We start from the raw sequence: 19,904 nt of genomic DNA, 5'->3' as shown, positions 1-19,904 counted from the left end.
CTTGTTCCTGACAAATCCATGCTGACTTCTGGTAATTGCTTAATTGTTTCCCAGGTACTTACAGATCCATCTCATTATGATCTGCTCTAGAATTCCTGTAAATGTCAGACTGATCCGTAGTTTTTAGTGCTTCCTTTCCTTGTTTTTTGAATAATATTTGCTCTTCTCCAAGATTCCTCAAATATAATATAGAAAGATTCAGTCAGATCATCAGCATTTTTTTCCCTGTAACATAGGATATGAGATCTCATAGAGAATTGAATGTATGCAAAGAGATACTTCCTGATGTTGATTAGGAAGTAATCTCAAGGTTCAATCCTGCTCTTTCATTTTGCTCTTCACAGTTACTTGGTGGAATATACATTTTCTTGTTGAAGATTAAATCAAAATAGGAATTTTGCAACCTTCTCTTTCCTTTGTTACCAAGTAGAATTTTACCATCCTCATTGAATAGCTCCTATAGCAGTTCTTATATTGTTGTTAACATTCTTCACAAACCTCAGATTGTTATGAGCTTTAGCCTTTCTAGACACCAGCTCTAGAATTCTTATCTGCCTGTCCATATTCTTCCTTGGTGACTTGGCCCTTTTCTACCTCCTATGTATGTTCTTGTTTGTTTTCAGATCATCAGCAAGTTTTTGTGTAGCTATGGGGACTTCCGGGGAAGAAATGGTGAACTGAATATGGCTCTGCAAAATGCTGATGATCTGACTGAATCTTTCTATATTATCTTTGAGGAATCTTGGAGAAAAGCAAATGTTCTTCAGAAACAAGGAAAGTGTCAGGCCTAGCCCAAGGAACTCCAAGAGACAATGCAAATTCAGTCCAGCTATGTTTATTAGCTACAACCTCTAGCAAGAATCTTCCCAGACTGAAACCCCAGCTCCCAAAGTCAGCCAACCACAACATTGTGAATTCCTCAGGGAGGTGCCAGTCTCATCCTCTTGTTCCTCCCATGCTCTTCTGGGGAGCTAAGAAAATGTTTATCTCCCTGAGCCTGGCCTTCATAATTCCATTCCATCACAGAAAGGAAGCCCTAAGAACTACGGATCAGTGGAATAAGTAGCCAGCAAGTAGACTGGCTTTTCCTCTCTGGACAAGGAGAGGACTTGAGATCATTCACAAGTGCTCCAGACAGTTGCTACTCATGAGGAAATCACAAGACAGCCGTCTCTGGTAGGTTTAGAGCTGTGAGAGATGAGGGAATAGCCATCTTGCTCAAACCACAGTTGGCACTTTTAAAAGGACATTGAGTTTGCATACTTCCTTTTCTAATCACTTTCAGATATCGCTTATTAACTGCTTTTCAGGTATTAAGAACCTTTGGATTGACAAGTCTGAAAATTCCATGTGAGTTTCCTTCAATCCTTAGTGAAAGAAGTTTTAAATACAAGTTTAAGGACTTAAAAAAAAAATTTTTTTTAATAAACTGCAAAAGGGTGATTAGAACTTTGATTTTACAAATGGACCAAGGATCCAGATGGATTTGAAATAAGATTTTGGAATTAATTATAAGAATCCTTCCCATAGGAAAATGCTTTTATTTTGAATTCTTTTAGAAAAAACATGATAGGATGGGACTTTGAAGGTTGGACACTAGAGGGAATCAGAAGGAACTAAAGATTACAATTAAAGGAAAAGAACACTTAAATTTGATTTACTAATACAGAATGGAGCAAAATATTTTAACACTGGACATATTGAAGGATATTTTTGAACAATGGACCCAGAAGTTAATTTTAAGAGTGTCTGCCTCTATAGGTGGTATGTCTTTAAAAGATGTTATGGAAGATGAACACGTTTTACTGGACAAGACTGAGACTAATCTGAAAGTGGATTTAAAAATGACAGGCTACAAGAATGATATGGAAAAGATGCTATACTGGACATACAAAAGAAACCGGCTGATGTCTTAATAATTAAAAGGGATATACAAATAACAAACCAAGAGAGTGACCTGAGTAATTTTCCTAAATTGGATTTACAAAAGAGGCTTGTTAAAGCTTTGAAGAATTTTGTGAGAAGGGACAAAGAAAAAATGAAAAGAAATCAAGTTCTAGGACATTATTTGAAAGGACTAAAGATCAAGATTGTTAAAAGTAAAAGGAAGGAATATAAAGTTAGTTTCTCTGATCAAGGTTAAAATATATATTTTGTTATCTCGATAACCCTTAATGGACTAATTAATTGTCTATTTAGTTAAATGTTCACCTCTCACAATTTCTCCTGGTCATGACACTGGTTTTGATGAGTCACAACAACCAAGACTCTACATTTAATACATTTACAGCTATAGAAATTGCATAAACAAACAAACAAACAAACAAACAAACTTCAACAAAAGTGTCCAGAGTATTGTCTGGTCCAGTTGTTACTGTGAGTTCCAGTTGTTGGTGGCTGAGGTTGCCTTAAAATTCCTCTGTTAGAGAGGCGATGCTGGTACAAGCCTCTTTAAAATGGATGGTGATTGAGCTGTTGAGTCTGGATTTAGAAGATGAAAAGCAGCTTTAGGCCATTTATGACATCCTCTTCCTGAACAACATGCTTGAGAAAATTATTGCCAGACAACTTCAGGCCCTTTGGAATGAAACCGATTTTCTAGATTCATGTCAGGCTTTCCCAACCAGCATTCAGGAGTAAATCATGGATCTCCTGACTTTACATGGCTTAATCTGGCTTCTTGGCTAGGATCTGGTAGAAAACTCACAAGCATGGCTTGGATCAATGAGAATGCTTGTTGCAAACAAGAAGGCACCAAATTACTGTCTGTGTAGAAGTCCAGTCTCCTCCTTATATTTATGGTGGTTTATACCCATTATTTTTTTCCCCTGCATTTCCCATAAACAGACTCTTGCTTGATGTACATTGGCTTTAAAGCTAAGGGGACATTGAATAACATAACTTATAACTATCTGATTTAAGAAGTGCTGACTCCCACTTTAACTTTAATAATTCATTTCTATCTGGTTTATAGGCCTGGTCTGGAAAGGAAAATTTGGTGAGGTATGGGGTGATTTGTGCTAGAAAATAGACAGGGAAAGTTAAGACTATTGGTTCTGGACTTCACAATTGCTTTCTATATTATAGCACCTTTCTCTTGAGGTTGAGGCTTAGAGAGATTGCATTACAGTGCTTCTATACCTCTTTGGGTGGTTAATTCCAAAAGGCTGTCCAGGGGAATATTGCTGTCTCCTATAGTATTTCAACTAAGGGGCCCTAGAGGACTCTGTTTATCCTTCATGTGGCTTCATACCCATGTGAAGCAGCTGGAGAATATCTTCTAGAAATACGGACTGAGATTTCATCAATATGCTGACGGCACAATCTCTGTTCTACCCTTCCTGTAATCCAGAGGCAAAGCCTCTAAATCAGTGCCAAGGCAATAAATGAAGCCTGAAGATCTGTTAGGGAATGATTCACCTCCAGAACTGGCCTGTTTTGAAAAAAAGTATCACAATCCTTCTGATGGATGAAGCTTGCAATTTAGATCTTCTACTTAATCCAGTATTGTCACAAGAAGTCTTCCTAGCTAAGACTGCTTTATATTAACTTAGGCCCTACCTGGACCAACAGTCCACTATAGAATGCTCTCTCTATAGAGGCCCTCCTGGGGAAGCTGTATTTAGTCACCTAGGTTTTTTAGTCTTTTCATCTTAAAAATGTCCTGAAACTTTTTACAGCCTTGCATTCCTGCCAGACTGCACTGTTCATTTTATTTCAGCAGCTGCTTGTTTTGTTAGAATTCACATTATTGTATATTTAGGAATGTATGGTTTAGCAGTTGCTTTGCAAATAGAACAACCTCACTAGTGTGGCCAATTCTTAAGAGTGATGGGGACTGGGGTCCAAGGGGACCAAAAAGATGTAGTCCAAAAACATCTGAGAAGACAGATTAAGAAGAATGAAATGCATAGGTAAATTCACAGTATTCTTTTTCTGAAATTTACTCCTCAGTTCAAAAAACTGAATATCTTAAAGAAGGTACTAGGTTCAGTGCTGGGCTCAACCTGTACTCAAGCCAAGGGGACAGCAGAGCAAGGAGCATGTTCAAGAGCTTAGTAGTGTCCAATTTCAACTCTGAGAAACAAGTAAGGTTCCACAGGATGACTTCATTCATTCCTTTCCCTTTCAGTTGCAGGGACAGGGAGTACAGGGGAAAGAAACCCAATCAACTGAGGCAATCCCCAGGCCAATTTCTCTAAGGGTTGAATACAAACTTAAGACATACTTTAAAAATACAGAGATGGATATCAGCAAAAGAGGAGGAGGTTAAGAGAACTAAAAAAAAAAAGTTCATTTTAAAAAGATACGTATGCCAGCCTACCTGGAAATAGGGTCAGTGAGCAGGTCTTAGTCAAACACTCCAGCAGGATGGTATCTGTCTTCTGTTTCCTCTTACATACTAGGCTCCAACCTTTTGCTCAATCATCTTCCGGAGTATTGGGAGAATTCAACTGGTCCTGGGGCAGTCAGTTAAATGGGATTTGAGATTTGTCTTATTCTACAGTGTGTCAACTACCTAGGAGTTTGAAAGGCCTAGATTCCTGGAGCTTCCCCTTACTGCATGCCTTTAAAGAGAACAGGGTTTGGGATAACATGGACTAGGGATGAGGCTCTTCCTCATGAACAAAGACCATTGGCATGGCCACCCGAGAATGCACCCTGATCCTGTCCCCCCCAAATATTTATTTATTTATTCATTTAATTTATCATATTTATATAGCCACCATCTCACAAGGTGACTCTGGGTGGCATACAACAATTAAAAAAATAAATACATAAAAACAACTACATATAAAAAAACAGTAAAAACACACAAAACAGGAGGGGATAAAATTAATAAGGGAGCCATCGTAAAATCTCCCCGGTCCCCTGGGAGCCCCAGGCTTGATCACATAGCCAGGTCTAGAGGGACTTGAGGAATGTTAAGAGGGATGGAGCTAATCTCACTTCCAGGGGGAGGAGATTCCACAAGGCGGGCGCCACAGCAGAGAAGGCCGCCTCCTGGGACCCGCCAAATGTAATTCCCTAGCAGACGGGCTCCACAGCATGCCTTCTCTGTCAGATCTGATGGGACGGGCAGATGTAATCAGGGAGAGGCGATCCCTCAGGTAACCCGGCCCCATGCCATGAAGGGCTTTAAAGGTCAAAAACAGCACCTTGAATTGGACCCGGAAGCAAACTGGCAGCCAGTGCAGCTTGCGAAGCAGAGGTGTAATGTGTACCACTCTAGGGGCACACATAACTGCCCGCGCTGCTGCATTTTGCACCAGTTGAAGCTTCCAGATACTCTTCAAGGGCAGCCCCATGTCTCCATGTTTGGATTTACAGAAAACCAAACGGGAGGTGACCAGGGCATAAGTGACAGTGATTAGGTCCCTCTGATCTAGGAATGGGCACAACTGGAGCACAACACAAAGCTGTGCAAAGGCCCTCCTAGGCACGACTGCCACCTGCTCTTTGAGCAGGAGTCGTGAGTCCAGGAGGACCCCCAGGCTGCATTTATTACTTTATAACTGAAGAAAAGAGAATAGAAATGTAACACACGTATATAATTAACACACTATATTTAATATTTCTTTATATTTAATATAAATATTAAGCAATCAAAATAGAATTATGAAATATTGTATATTCAAATATAGATTTCTACTGGCACTTATTTATTAAATATAAATAAGCACTAATATAAATGTAATATTTATGACAAAGTGAGCACTTATATATCACCCCAATATTTATAAAATATACTTATACACATATAAACAAGCACTACTATATTATTAATGTATTATACTTGGTTTTTATTTATTTAATATAAATATTAAACCAACAACAAATGCATATCAAGCCTGGGCAAACTGTAAGCTTGTTCATTTCTGAGCACAGCTGCACATTTCCTCCTCCCTGCTACGTTATTGTTACAAATTCCTTGCTGTAATAGGGAGGACAATGAGCAGGTAATCTGAGTGCCTGCCTGTTCAGTCTCCTCTTGCTAGATTTTGATGAGCTTTCAAGCCTTCTAGATGTTTGACCAGGCAGGGTCCTAGATGAAGAGCTCTCCTCTGTAAAGCTGTAAAGCTGGGTCCACGGCCATGATCCTCTCCCCGTTCTGAAGGCAAGGGCAACAAGGTTTCCAGGAGCCGGGGACAGAGTGAGCAAGGCTGGGGGATGGCTTGGGAGATGGAAGCCTTCAGGCCAGTGTTTCTCAACCTTGGCAACTTTAAGATGTGTGGACTTCAACTCCCAGAATTCCCCAGCCAAGGGGAATTTGACAAATGACTATGGCTAAGCCAGAGAGAGGGAAAAGGAAGGGAGCTTTTCCTTTTTGAACAAATTTTATTTGAGAGAATATGATTTCTGCTCATTTATTTATTTATTTATTTATATTTCAAATTTAGATACCGCCCATCTCACGAAAAAGTGACTCTGGACGGTTCACGATAAAGCAACAATAAATATGAATTAAAATACAATAAAAACAACATAAGAGTACAGTAAAAATAGAATAAAACCAGACACATATGCAAATAATAATGTCTTCCAAGATGTTGATGATCAGTAAGATGTTAACATATGGGAGCATCTTCAAGGTGCTAGCCACCCCCAGGGTTGGTTGCCCCTTTTTTTGTCCCATGCCAGTTGGCAGAGCCAGGTCTTATTAGCCCCCTATTATTTTTCTTATTCTTATATTCTTATTATTTTTACCATTTCTGAGCTCTACTAAACTGCTGATAAGGGGATTGTATATTTATCAGTGGCAGACAAAGCTGAGCTTTAAAAAGCGGCATGATATGGGGTCAGATGGATAAAAAAAAAATCTTCATTTTCCCGTGTGCACAGTAGGAGATGATTATGATTTTTCTTTCAAATGCTTTGTCCTCAAGTCTGTACAGTGGCAACTTGGCATTTCTTTTCTACATTTTAAGCAACACCTTCCCTTCCCTTTCAGACTTTGGATTAATACTGATTTTGTAACAGCATGATTCAGTAGGTTTAGTTGATCTTACTACTTACTTCAGTAGGTTTAGTTGATCTTGTGGTTGATTATTGCTGGTTAATGCCTTTCAAACGAGTGTGTATGCATACATATATACATCATTTGAATTCTTTAGAGGTCTTGTCTTGAAGCACGTGTCCAGTGCTAGCCAGGAAGAAACCTCCTGCTTTTGAAGAGTTGAAAAGGAAACAAATAAATAAACTCCTCCACATGTTGCTAGTTCTTGGCTTAATATCCTCCATTTGGACATCTACTTGGTTCAGATTCAGTGTAAAGAATTTTAGGGTGATGGTCTAAGACTTACATAGTTTTCTGCTTAGATTGATCACCAGTGATAGAACTCAGATTAAGAATCCTGGTCTTTTATTGGGAGGCGGAACCTAGTGAAGTCTGGGGCATAGATAAAGTCATAGGATATAGATAAGCTTTCTGGTTTAAAGGTTTGTGCTTAAGTAGAGCAGATAAACTGCCAGCCATACCCAGTCAAATAATGGCCAAAGATGAAACAAGTCATTTGAAAGTTCCTGGGAAGGAGGCTGAAGCTATAGGTCATAAGGGATTACTGGAGCTCAAGAATGAGGTACTCTGTAGATGTCATTGGAAATGGTTTTCCTTCATCACTGATGGAAATATGTCCAAGAGAGAATTTCCAAATGGAAATCATTCAGTAATTCGTTTCAATAATTTGAATGACCCTTCTTTCTGAGAACAGCTGGCTCACCTATTATCCAGGTGAACAGTGTGTTTGGGGAAGAATGTATGACAAACCAATTGTATCTACGGCCATATACTGTATGGGAATGTGAGGAAACTTCCTTTGGTCGCACGTATTAGAGAGGAACAAAAGGAAGATAATTAGCTGATGACCTGCTATGTGTCTCACCATTTCAGTGGACAAAATGACTATGGACATCAACTGTTTCAAATTCTTTATTAATGGCTGACATTGTTGGCTGCACTGTTGCTTGTGTGTTCTGCTTTGTGATTAATTCTGTATATAAGTTTTGCTTTCTTTCTTCAGCTTTTCATGGGTTTTCCTGATTTTTCAGGGGGTTGCTAGGCAGCCCAGTTATCTCAGTAGGACAGAAAGGGCAGAGTTTAAATGTTAAATCAAATAAGAGAACAGATACATTGGCCATTTTGAAAGTTAAACGGACAGGGAGCAAGTGGTTTCTCATGCATCTATGTGGGGCTCCTTGCAGTATGTCTGTTAGTTGATATACAGTGTAATGTAACTGCATCAAATAAAGTAGGAAGAATTGCGAAAAAGTGGGTGGAGCCACAGCAGAAGACACTATTCTGCATTAGAAAGTGGGGGGAAGAGGTCCACTAAATCTGGAAGTCATCAGGTTAGAGTTGACCAATGCAAGTCTTCCTTAATCTTCTCTTAATGATTTGAACTGGTTGGGCATAACCCCACATGAAAAAACATAGCTGGTCTGAGTTTTATGTAGAAGATCTACACAATGCACTTTTTGATACAACTTACAAACTAGCAAAGGGTGATACCAACAGAGAGTGCTGTAAAGCCCAATCAACATTGCATTTATTTATATTTAACGATTACAAAGTTTGCTAAGAATAGAAATTACACAAATAAATACAAAGATAGCTACCCAATTCCTTGGGTAAACCCAGTAGGTTTCTATATGAAGAAGAATAGTTAGATAGCAGAATCATGAAATGGCATTGTGGGCTGTATAGATGGCAGTTCCTACTTTTGAAGATTCCCCATTTTCTTCTTCTGGTATTTCTCCTCTAAGGTGAGTCTGCTTATCAATATCCACATCCTTGCTTGCTTCTGCCTGAAATTTAAAAAGCAAAAAGCAGGACAGTCCACTGGATTCAACAAATATGAATATATTTTCCTGCAAGTAAAAAAATAAATGAATAAATCAGGATGAAAGCTAAATCCTTCTCAGAACTGCTAGGTTTTTTCTTGCGGGGATACACTTACAATTTTATATGTTTATTTATTATTTATTAAATCACTTTATATAGCCGCCCATCTCACCACAGGTGACTCTGAGCAGTGTACAACAAAGCTAAAAACAGTAAAATACATTAAAAATATATAAAACAGAATAAAACAGAGAATAAAAGGAAGTTAAAAATAAGGGAACCACCTCACTAATTCCTCTGTCCCCTGGAGTCCCCAGGCCTGCTGGCATAACCAAGTCTTAAGGGACCTTCAGAAGCTCAACAATGACAAAGCCAATCTCACCTCAGGGGGAAAAGATTCCACAGCGCAGGCGCCACAGCAGAGAAGGCCCACCTCCTGGGACCCGCCAAATGTAATTCTCTAGCAGACGGGATCCACAGCATGCCTTCTCTGTCAGATCTGATGGGACGGGCAGATGAAATCAGGGAGAGGCGGTCCCTCAGGTAACCCGGCCCCATGCCATGAAGGGCTTTAAAGGTCAACACCAGCACCTTGAATTGTACCCAGAAACAAACTGGTAACCAGTGCAGCTCACAAAGCAGAGGTGTAACATGAGTTCTACTAGAAACACACATAACTGCTTGTGCCGCTGCATTTTGCACCAGCTGAAATTTCCAGATACTCTTCAAGGGCAGCCCCATGTAGAGCGCATTGCAGTAGTCTAACCAGGAGGTGACCAGGGCATGAGTGGCCATGAGTACATTCCCCTGATCTAGGAATGGGTGCAACTGGCACACAATACGAAGTTGTGCAAAGGATATATATATAAGGCAATTAAAAAAAATAGCCTCCCTTTTGCTCTTCGGAGAGGCATAGCCCTTTCTACTTAGGTAGGACTCTACCTTCTAATTTCTTCTTATTCCATCAAAATGCGGGCAGGTCAAAGTGACAAAAGGGGTCACTTGGGTGAAGAGTTGAAACTTCATTGGACTATATTATACATTTTCTTCTTTGGGGAATTTTTTTTAGAACTTATTTTTGCTCAGTGTCCGGGTACATTTGCTTTTCATTTTACTTTTTAATTCTCCTTTAGATTTTTAACATTTTAGGATCTTTATGTCATTACAATTTAATTTGTATCATGGAAGCACAGTGTATGAAGTGTCATAGAACAGGCAGTGCCATATCATTCGGTATGTGGAAATAGTTCTGATGTATTTCTGATTCCTTGATCCTTACCCAAATATTACTGTTTTAGTGCTCCATCCTTCCATTACATATTGCTGCTATTTATTATAAATTTATTATTATTATTATTATTATTATTATTATTATTATTATTATTATTATAATAAATTAAGGGAAGATGAAAACAACAGCCACAACAAAAATGCTGGAAGGGAAACCTTGCTCAACATTTACTTAATGCTCATCAATAACTATAAAGTCAAGCACACTTCATTCCAAGGCACTCAGATAGGTGCTTGTATTTATATATCTCTTGTGCATGTGCATGTCTATAGCATATGTGTAAAGAGAATATGAATACCATAGATAATCATAAATAATACCCTACATGAAACTAAGGCATGTTCTTCTTTTTTACAATATATTATATTTGCTATTTATTACAAAAGGGTAGAATGTAAAAGCAAGAAATATATGTGTTTTATCACCTTAACATACAATAAAATGGCCCCACCAAACTCCTTTTTTTCCATATGAACTATCAGAATAGTGAGGACCGTAGTAACATCACTAAGAACAACTTGCCAATTTTCCCAATAGAGTTGCTGTAGTACATTTGTCCAGAACAACCTCTGCAAAACTGATGATATAAAAGGACTGATCCTCTTTACCAAAAGGAAGAGAAAAAGATTTCTATTAAAAGAAGAATGTCCAGTTTACCAATAGGGGGTCTAGTTGTTTTTAAGGTATAAGATAGGTGCAGATTGAATACGCTTCCCAACAATCCATGGTCAGTGTGGGGAAGAAGAAAGCACCAGTCATACGCTCCGTGTTTTGTGCTCCTGGCATTGACAGATGCATCTCATCCCCCCCCCCAACCCTTTTCCAAGATATTAGCTCCGAGGGGAGTTCAAACTAAAAGAATTCTGCTACAAGCTATGTATACACAATAACATCAACACGTAAGCCCCCTTTCACTTTCTCTCTCCAATGCAAACCAAGGGACAGAGTGGGTTTTGTTTAGATCAAGAGCAGGTATCTGGCAAACGGGGACAGTAGGAAAGTGTGATTCAAATGCATCCTTTGATAATTAGGTCTGTGATGTCAGTTAATAGATAATCCTCTCTGTGCTGACGAGAATACATTAGTTTGGAACAAATGCTTACTAGTGTGAGTGCTGGAACAGGCAGTGACTAACAAGCTTCTGAAATTTGTTATGTCAGGAAGGAGGAGGAACTTAAACCGAGAGCTCTCGCTTTTCCCAGAGAAAGAAAACACTGAACATGTATGTGTGATCCTTGTCCTCCGAAGCTGGCAAGATATTGCTTCATAAAGATGGGCATTTGAGTTCTTGATTGTCCTGCAGTGTATTGAAGGAGCTGGTCCTGGATACAGCTGTTGCTTTGGTGAAATTAAGGGAAGACGACAACAGCCACAACAAAAATGCTGGAAGTGAAACCTTGCTCAACATTTACTTAATGCTCATCAGTAACTATAAAGTCAAGCACACTTCATTCCAAGCCACTCAGGTAGGTGCTTGTATTTATATATCTCTTGTGCGTGTGCATGTCTATAGCATATGTGTAAAGAGAATATGAATACCATAGATAATCATAAAAGCAGTGGGTGAAAGAGGAGTGCATTATATGCTTGAGAATAACTCTGGAAAGAAAAGAGTTTACCAAGCTTGAAATGGCCTTTCCTCAGACTGAGAATTATTTAAACCAATATATTTATTTAAAGGTCTTCTGATCTGTAGAAGTTTACCTTGTGAGCCATTTGTGTGTTAAGTTTCCCTCTTTCTCTAACTGAAACCTTGAGAAAAAAGCTTGGCAGTGGCACAAGTGTTCAAAATTTTGGGTCAGTACTTCAGTCAAAATTACAGAGAAACTAGACCCCAGCAAATAAGCTTGGCATTAATTGTGCCATTAAGTTCTCTGTATGTCAGTAAAGTTTCTTTGGATAAGACCTTGTAGTTATTGCAATCAATATGGGGTTTCAGTGATTTTGTGATTAGACCCACTGAGCAATTCTTTGAAGTGTCAAATAATGAGCCATTCCCAGATAATCGTGTCTATTGCCCTATAGCTTTTAAGGGAATATTTTATTTAATCTTTGGGTTTGTGACCCACTCTTTTTGGAATATTAGGGAAGAGCTTAATAAAATAGCATTTACAATTAATTAATTATCAATTTCAGTGTTCCTCATTAGTTTTGGTTATACTACCTTAATTTTTAATTTGCTTTTTGTAAAGGCTTTTTTGTGTGTGCCTTGACTCCTGGTGACTCTGTTGGCAAGTCCATGCAAATTTTTTGGCAGCATTTTTGGAAGTGGGTTGCTATTGCTTTCTTCCTAAGGTTGAGAGAGTCACTATAATAAACTCAGGCTTTTTTTCTTCTCTGTATAATCATGATTTATCTTTTTTCTTTTTTGGCAAGGTAGTTTTTTTTTTTTTTTTGGTATGTCACCATTAAAAAGCCCATGAATTTCTAATTTCCTGAAATGGGAAGTTTATATAAGAAGAGATCTCCCAGTGTACATAGAAATGGGTTTGTTAGTATCCCTTGGGCATCCCACCCATTATTACTTTTAGCTGCAATCCTATGTGCATTTACCAGGCAGTACACTGAAAATGGGGACATGTACAGAATTGCAGTGTTTGTTTCACATTTATATCAATATGAAAAATAAGCATATGCTTATCATTCCACTGGAAAAAAACAACTGATTTCAAAGTATATAGTTCTGAATAGATTGGTGAAATGTATGCCCGATAAACATGCATTTTGGCCAAAAAACTCCCATGTCGAAATTCCAGATGTGTGGAGTAATTGTAGTTACTCGAACAGTACAATGGAAAGGCTTTTTGTGCTCAAAAGAATATTTCCAATTACATCCTAAGGTATCTAATTTAAAATTGCTAGCATTAGAAATGAATTTCTGGGATAAAACTTAACATCCATAAAATGGGATCTTTGGTTATTTCTTAGGTTTGTAACTCACTCTATTGTATTGTCAAGGCAGGTGTCACTCCCACCAGCTGGACACAAAGCCTGAAAGATGTGCTTTTGTGCTGGCTGGAAGGGTCCCTTGAACCTGTGGGTTTTAATCCAACTTTCTGCTGCGCTGAAGGACACTTGGCCTCAGTATTGCTGAAATGTTAATCATTTCATAAGTGTGGACTTAATTCATTATAGCCCCCATTATATAGGGAGTCTCAGTTTCAGTTCCTGATGTCTTCCTTCAAGATCCAGGAGAGCCACTGCTGATCAGAATATAGAACATTTGGCTAGAGAGAGCAATAACTCAACTTAAGATAGCTTCATGTGATCCGTCTTGGGAACATTGCCCCAGAGCTTCATAGATTTAATTCTGGATCCTCTTCAAGTCTTTCCCAAGCAACATTCCACCCCCCCACCCCCCCACCCCCACTGTCCCATGGAAAATATGCACAGTATTTACTTATTTGTTTCTCGGTAATGACAGTCATTCCGACTATTGCTTGCTTCATTTCTGCCAAGTGGGGCAAAGAAGAGGAAACATATGTAGGTCTATCCAAAGCAGAGATTATATAGTAAACATTAAACTTTAAAATGTTGGTAACTGATTGCATACATTTAGCTTTAGATTCATAAGGTATATCCATAGTTTCATATGCATAAAGCATATGCTAAAGTAAAGGTAATTACAGGCTTAAACCTTTTTGAAAAAAATAATGCTGACTGGGTGCTTGTTACATATTTTGAAACACAAATTATAGCACTAGAAATGATAAATGGCAAAGCGTTGGATAGCAATTCAGCTACCCCAAAAAGTTTGGATGAGGCAGAGAAATTGGTCTCCTTGGAATATGCAGAAATGCAGGATCACATTTTGCTTTGCAAAACACAGCAATCATCTGTATCTTTCAATGCATTTGTAGCTTTCTTCATTTGGGGAAACAAGAACTGGACAATGTTGTAGCACTGCAAACAAATCCATATTGGTAGGTTTTCAGTACACAAGTTAAAATGCCAAGTTATGCTAGCTTCCTTGTATGCTTAAAACATTTCTGTACTTCCCTGTACTTCAAAATGTCTAGGTCTGTTTACAATAAAGACATTCGAACAATGAACGGCTATGTGTCTGTGTGGGTGTGGGTGTGTAGGGGTAATTTGGGTAGGATAGACTAGGATAGCAAATACACTTCCCATATCTATTGGGATGTTTGCTTTCATTTCCCCAATTCCCAGATTATATTTTACTTTAGCCTTCCCCAACCTGATGCCCTCCAGCTGTATTAGGACTAACTACAATTCTCCCAGTTCCCAGAAAATGTAGCCAACACCAAATTGGGAACTTTGAACGCTGAAGATACCAGGTTGGGAAGGGTACATTATATCAGTGAAATACAGCAATTCTAATGAATAGTTTTGAGTTATAGTTTCCCACCTTTTCAAAGTGGCAAATGCGCAAAAGTGATGACACAAACCCTCTAAATTAAAATGGTTTTTTAATATAAAGAAAAACATAAATACTCCCTCCAAAAATGCAAGGGAAAAAAAAAAATAACCCCATCTACATGTGTGCCATGGCCTCCCCCATTTGTGCATAATTGCACTGTCTCATCTAGCACTCACCCTTTTAAAAATTGTTTAATGTGCCATGCAAGCCACTAAAAGGTGGCCTATCCCGGTGCAGAGTTAAGGTCTTTCCCTACTTGAACTTAATCTCATGTGTCCCAACAACCTCTTTTTTTCCTGTCATGATATTGCCTTCATCTTGTCCCTTATCCATATGGAAGGCAGCTTAAATTCACCCTCAATTGCTCTGGTATTAGTGACTTTCCCCCATAAGCAGTCAACAAGCTATGGCAGTTTTACTGTAAGCACAGTCTGAGGAGGCTATTTTCATCAATCGTTTTGTTGGTGGTGCTTCAGGTGATCCAAGGCAGGGAGAGCTGACCAGCACCAGGATACTCAAAGAGGGGATAAGAAAAAGGAAGCGGGAGCGTCATCAGGGGTCTTTTGTTCCTTGCATATTTCCCCACCATCCTCCAAAGCGGCAAAGCTTAGAAGAGATGGTCCTGTGGGACAAAGAGTATTTTGGGAACTTCCTAGTTGTGGACTTCCTTCCAGCTTTTGTATTCCAAGCTCTCCTGAAGAGGCAGGCAGAAGGAGAAACAACTCTTCGGGTTTACTTATGACTTCCGCTCATCCAATCAGTGTCATTTCCTCAGCATTTTTAGGTAGGAATAGTTGTGTCAGTGAGATCAAATGATACAGCTGTGCAAGCAGCGGTAGTAAACTGTAGATTACAACTGATGCATCTATAATGCCACAGTATGCCAAAGTCTGGAACCAACACCAAGTTCTGGTTAATGTTCTTAATTTATGTCAGATCTTATTTTTTCCAAGAGTTTGGAAAGTGTTCACTTATAGCAACATTTATACACGCAATCTTCATCATTCACAGGTTCTGTATTTGCGAATTTGCCTACTCACAAAAATGTTTTTGTAACCAAAATCAGTACTTGTGGCACTGTGCTTATTCAGGGACATGTGGAGTGGCAAACCACTGGGATTGCCTGACGCACATGCTCCCAGCTGAGGTTTCCGCATTTGCAAATTTGGTATTCGCAGCATTTTCACGGAACGGAACAATTGCGAATAACGAGAATTGCCTGTATCTCATCTTTCTAAGCCAAAGCTAACCTAAATCAGGTTACAGTAATCTACAGTGATAAATATTTCTTAGGATCTCAGGGAATTCCCTACTCAGATAATGCAGGAGACATATTGAGGCATTATAAATATGGAGAATATATTTCAGGAGTGCTGCACATAAACACTGCCTCCCTTGCTGAGATCCAGAGCAGATACAATTTTCTGGGTATATTCATGCTGGCTTTCATGTGAGCCAGGGCCTGTGTTAGGATCCTGGGTTCTGGTACAGTTATAGGCACAAAGGTATCTCTGCTGCAAATTTTGACATTGTAATTATTTCACTAGAGCATGGAGGTGGGAGTGAAGTGGTGCTGATGTGGGTTGAATGCTGCACAGTTCTAATGTCTAAATCGGACTATGACTGCAGCATTATGCGGTCTCATATTATGTCCAGAGGCTCAATTGTTTCTTCAGTCTTTCATTGAACTAGTGAACTGGTCAAGATAAGCATGCAAATCTAAGATATGACTACTGGTGACAGCAGTGGAGTTTTTGAGGCTGAAAGAGAAATATAATAGGTATGCACTCAATATGCCAGCAAGTTTGGAAAACGCAACAGTGGCCACGGGATTGGAAAAGGTCAGTTTACGTTCTAATTCCAAAGAAGGGCAATGCCAAAGAATGCTCAAACTATCGCACAATTGCACTCATTTCCCATGCTAGCAAGGTTATGCTCAAAATCCTACAAGCTAGGCTTCAGCAGTACGTGAACCGAGAACTACCGGATGTACAAGCTGGGTTTCGAAGAGGCAGAGGAACTAGAGATCAAATTGCCAACATTCGCTGGATCATGGAGAAAGCACGAGAGTTCCAGAAAAACATCTACTTCTGCTTCATTGACTATGCAAAAGCCTTCGATTGTGTGGATCACAACAAACTGTGGCAAATTCTTAAAGAGATGGGAGTACCAGACCATCTTACCTGTCTCCTGAGAAATCTGTATGCGGGCCAAGAAGCAACAGTTAGAACCAGTCACGGAACAACCGATTGGTTCAAAATAGGGAAAGGAGTACGACAAGGCTGTATACTGTCACCCTGCTTATTTAACCTATATGCAGAGTACATCATGAGAAATGCCAGGCTGGAAGAATCACAAGCCGGAATTAAGATTGCAGGGAGAATCATCAATAACCTCAGATATGCAGACGATACCACCCTAATGGCAGAAAGTGAAGAAGAACTAAAGGGCCTCTTGATGAGGGTGAAGGAGGAGAGTGCAAAAGCTGGCTTGAAACTCAACATTAAAAAAACTAAGATCATGGCATCTGGACCCATCAATTCCTGGCAAATAGAAGGGGTAGAAATGGAAGCAGTAACAGACTTCATTTATTTGGGCTCCAAAATCACCACAGACGGAGACTGCAGCCATTAAAAGATGCTTGCTCCTTGGGAGGAAAGCTATGGCAAACCTAGATAGCATATTAAAAAGCAGAGACGTCACCTTGCCGACAAAGATCCGCATAGTCAAAGCTATGGTTTTTCCAGTAGTAATGTATGGCTGTGAGAGCTGGACCATAAAGAAGGCTGAGTGCCGAAGAATTGATGCCTTTGAACTGTGGTGCTGGAGAAGACTCTTAAGAGTCCCCTGGACTGCTAGGAGGTCAAACCAGTCAATCTTAAAGGAAATCAACGCTGATTGCTCATTGGAAGGACTGATAATGAAGCTCAAGCTCAGATACTTTGGTCACCTAATGTGAAGAGAGGACTCTTTGGAAAAGACCCTGATGCTGGGAAAGATTGAAGGCAAAAGGAGAAGAGGACGGCAGAGGATGAGATGGTGAGACAGCATCACTGAAGCAATGAGCATGAAACTGAGCAAACTCAGGGAGGCAGTGAAGGACCGGAAGGCCTGGCGCAATATGGTTCATGGGGTCACGAAGAGTCGGACACGACTTAACGACTGAACAACAACAACAACAATGCATATGTTCACGCATAAAAATCACAGGAGAACTCACATTGGTATTTCAGATAGGAGGACATTTTGCTTTACTTCTTCAAAGCTTGCTTTATTTTGAACCCAAGATGAAAGCTTTCTTCATTCTCCTTAAGCTTGTGATATCGGTGATGATGGCAACTATACATGATCAAGGGTTCGGGAATGTAGACTTTTTCTATTCGTCCGCCATTTTTAGGGGGCCAGTATTTATTTATTTCCTTGTGCATGTCGACAGAGACATAGGGAGAGCAGGTGGGAAAAGCTTTCTCCTATACAGGAACCTGCATCTGCAAGTGTCCATGATAAGTGTCCTCAAGAAACCATCACTGGATTCCATCATACTGGACAATTTTCATCTGGTCTCCCACCTCTACTTTTTAGGGAAGGTGGTTGAGAAGGTGGTAGTGTTGCAGCTCCAGAGGATCCTGGAGGAAACGGATTATCTGGACCCTTTTTAGTCAGGTTTCAGGCCCGGATATGGGATGAAAATGGCATTGGTTGCACTCATGGATGATCTCTGGTGAGAATGGGATGGGGGTAGTGCATCCATCCTTGCTCTTCTTGACCTCTCAGCAGCTTTCAATACCATCAACCATGGTATTCTTTTGGGTTAACTTGGGGAGTTGGGAGTGGGCGGCACAGTTTTACACTGGTTCTCTTCCTTCCTCCAAGGTCGATCCCAATCACTGTTGATTGGGGGGGTGAGAGGTCCAGCTCATGGCCCTGCCTTTGTGGGGTGCCCCAGGGTTTGTTATTCTCTCTGCTCCTTTTTAACATCTACATGAAACCACTGGGTGAGAGCATCTGTCACTATGGGATAAGGTATCATCAATATGCTGATGATACCCAGTTATACATCTCCATCCCAGGTGAGGTGAGTGATGCCATGACCACCCTTTCACAGTGCCTGGAGCTGTGGGGGTCTGGATGGGGTGCAACAGGCTTCAGCTGAACCCTGGTAAGACAGAGTGGCCATGGATTGGAGACCCCTCTGTATCCAAGGATTTACCATCTTTGGTTTTGGATGGGATTGCAATGCCCCGAATGGACCCGGTGTGTAATCTGGGGGTCCTCCTGGGCTCATGACTCCTGCTTGAGGAGCAGGTGGCAGTCATGGCCAGGAGAGCCTTTGCCCACCTTCATATGGTATGCCAGTTATGCCCCTTCCTGGATCAGGAGGCTCTCCAGTCAGTCACTCATGCTCTGGACATCTATTGCAATGCGCTCTACATGGGGCTACCTTTAAAGAGTATCCTGAAGCTACAGCTGGTCCAAAATGCAGCTGCACAGATAATTTTGAGTGTCCCAAGAATGGCGCATATAACACCTTTACTACGTGAGCTGCATTGGGTCCCAGTCTGCTTCCGGGTCCAATTCAAAGTGTCAGTTATCACTTTTAAAGCCCTACATGGCATGGGTCCAGGTTACCTCTGTCAACCTGTCCCACCTGTTCAGGCAGAGAGGGCATGTTGTGGGTCCTGTCAGCGAGAGAATGTTGACTGGCGGGGCCCAGGAGGAGAGCCTTCTCTGCCGTTGTTCCTGCCTTTGGAACATTCTCCCCCCCAGAGGTGCTGCAGGCCCCTACCCTACTGGCCTTCCAGAAAAAATTGAAGACCTGGCTTTGCCAGCTTAATTGGGGGGATAACAACTCTACCCAATCCTGGGGGTGGCTAGCGCCTAGATGATACTCCCTGAGTATTTTAATTGATTTTAATTGTTTTGTAAACCGCCCAGAGTCATTTAACAAGATGAGCGGTGACAAATTCGATAGATAGATAGATAGATAGATAGATAGATAGATAGATAGATAGATAGATAGATAGATAGATAGATAGATGATAGAGCACTTTTCCTCACTACATAGTCCACTTATTCAACTTTACCCCTGTAGCAGTTATGCTGGAGAGGATGAGTAGGAACTGCTCAGAAGGGGTACAAAGGCCTTTTGACAACTTTAAAAGTCCTGAAGGGACTCTGAAGGATTGGAATCAGCCTCTTTAGCTGGTGTAGGGAAGGAGATTTGAAGCAGTCTGCTAAAAAAAGAAAGCCACAGACAAACACACAAATATAGATGATGAAATCTTTCCCTAAGAAAGGACTGTGGAATTTTTATTCCTTCTGGAAGAAATGTAGTGAAATTATTGTCCAGTTTCTCTGCCCACATCTGGACCATCTTGGGATATTTTTTT

At 40.2% G+C, this 19,904-nt stretch overlaps 1 protein-coding gene across 1 annotated transcript in view; it reads left to right on the top strand.

The window, feature by feature from the left end:
* Nucleotides 1-11,126: 11,126 nt before the first annotated feature.
* Nucleotides 11,127-19,904, top strand: part of ESR2 (estrogen receptor 2) — a 75,785-nt gene continuing 67,007 nt past the window's right edge. The window contains exon 1 of the mRNA XM_007432429.3: nt 11,127-11,599. The gene's annotated coding sequence lies outside the window, so the exon portion shown is untranslated. The remainder of the gene's footprint in view (nt 11,600-19,904) is intronic.

This window comes from Python bivittatus, unplaced genomic scaffold, assembly GCF_059951505.1.
Source record: "Python bivittatus isolate LINGU-HERP-01145 unplaced genomic scaffold, Pbiv_v1 ctg000580_np1212, whole genome shotgun sequence".
Taxonomy (NCBI): domain Eukaryota; kingdom Metazoa; phylum Chordata; class Lepidosauria; order Squamata; family Pythonidae; genus Python; species Python bivittatus.
This window is presented reverse-complemented; position numbering and strand designations above follow the sequence as displayed.